Source organism: Suricata suricatta, chromosome 5, assembly GCF_006229205.1.
Source record: "Suricata suricatta isolate VVHF042 chromosome 5, meerkat_22Aug2017_6uvM2_HiC, whole genome shotgun sequence".
Lineage (NCBI taxonomy): Eukaryota > Metazoa > Chordata > Mammalia > Carnivora > Herpestidae > Suricata > Suricata suricatta.
Window position 1 is genome coordinate 49,403,957 of NC_043704.1, and position 1,579 is coordinate 49,405,535.

A 1,579-nucleotide genomic window follows, 5' to 3' on the forward strand; every position below is an offset into this window, starting at 1 on the left:
CATATTCAACAACAGGAAGTGACAGATGACCTTCTGTCTCAGTAAACCACTTAAACAGAGAAGTGAAAATGATCAGTTAAGAGTTGTGTTTTGTAAGCCTGAACAGGAAATAAAATCAATCTGATTGATGTATTTGATTTAGGCTGCTCTAGGAGCCTAGCCAGAGTCTTCTACTGAGTTCTTCACATTAACATCTATCTGAATATTCAGCTGTGGATGGTAGAAGAAGGCGGCTTCGTGGATATAAACTGCCATCCACCTGTATCTGTAGTGTTCCTGCTGGGGCTCCTGGGGGAAAGGAATGGTCTCCCCTGAATCTAATGGCTAACTATGTCAGAGGGGTGTTCAAGTGAAAGACTGGACCTCAGACAAACCTTAGTGCCTGAACTTCAAGGAGGAGCTTCAGAAATTGGTCTTGGTTCCACCTGATGGAAACGTCTTGGGGTTGCTTTATACACCAAGTTGTTTACAGTGAGTGGGTATATAAGTGACAGACTTCAGAGAAGTCAGGCTGCAGAGGGTACCAGGAGGCTGTTTAGTCTACTTCTGGCTTACAGCTCCAACAACAGCAGATTCCTTCTCCATCTTTGTAGGTATCTCATTTCTGCATGGGCAGAAGCTCTACAGCTGTATGCCACTGTTGGGCTTTTTGGGGACCTGAGAGGCAGGAAGACTATTACATTGTTTCATGTGTAATGTAACCATCTCTGGGTAATTTATAAGCCAAGGAAAAGCATTCAGTGTTCTTGGGGCACCTGAGTGGCTCAGTGAAGTGGCTGATTTCAGGTCAGGTCATGATGTCATGGTTAGTGGGTTCAAGCCCCACATCAGGCTCTGTGCTGACAGCTCCGAGATGCAGCCTCCTTCAGATTCTGTCTCCCTCTCTCTCTGCCCCTCCCCCACCTGTGCTGTCTCGAAAATAAACATTTTAAAAAGTTTTTTTTTTTTTAAAGCATTCAGCGTTCTTTTAGTAGTTGTTTTCTCTTTTCATTATGTCTTCCTAGTTTTTGGACATCGATTTAGATTTGTTTCTCTGGCAGCTAAACTATTTCTTTCAATATTTTTTTCCAGTAAGGTCAATGAGTGGGATAGTTTTTTACTGCATCTACATCTGAGGGTATATTTCTCTTGCCACATAGATAGATGGTAACTTAGCATTCTTGGATAACTTTTTTTTCCCCCTCCAGAATGATGCAGGTACTGTTTTATTTGGTTCTGACACTGAACATTATGGAGACAAAGTCTGTTGTAAATACAATTTTTTTTCCATGTTAGGTATCTTGTTTGTTTTTCTTTTTTCTGACTAGACTGTTACAGAGATTATTTTTCTATCCTTGAAATTCTGAATTGCAAATAGCATATATCCAAATGTGTTCCTTCCTTGACTCTTCTCTACTTCTGAAATCTCAACTAAAGTATATTTTTCTTCTTGGATCACTCCTCCATTTTCTTTATCTTTTGTCTAATAATCTTCAGCTTTTTCTTTTTCTTTGAGTTATGGATAATTATTTCTAATTTTTTATTAGAGAGCTAGAGAGAGATAATGGTAGGGGAGGGCAGTGGGACAAGGAGAGAGAAT

General features: G+C 40.1%; 1 long non-coding RNA gene across 1 annotated transcript in view; it reads left to right on the top strand.

Moving 5' to 3' along the window:
• The window catches only part of LOC115291678, a 5,187-nt gene that overhangs the window by 2,726 nt on the left and 882 nt on the right, over positions 1–1,579 (top strand). The window lies entirely within an intron of this gene.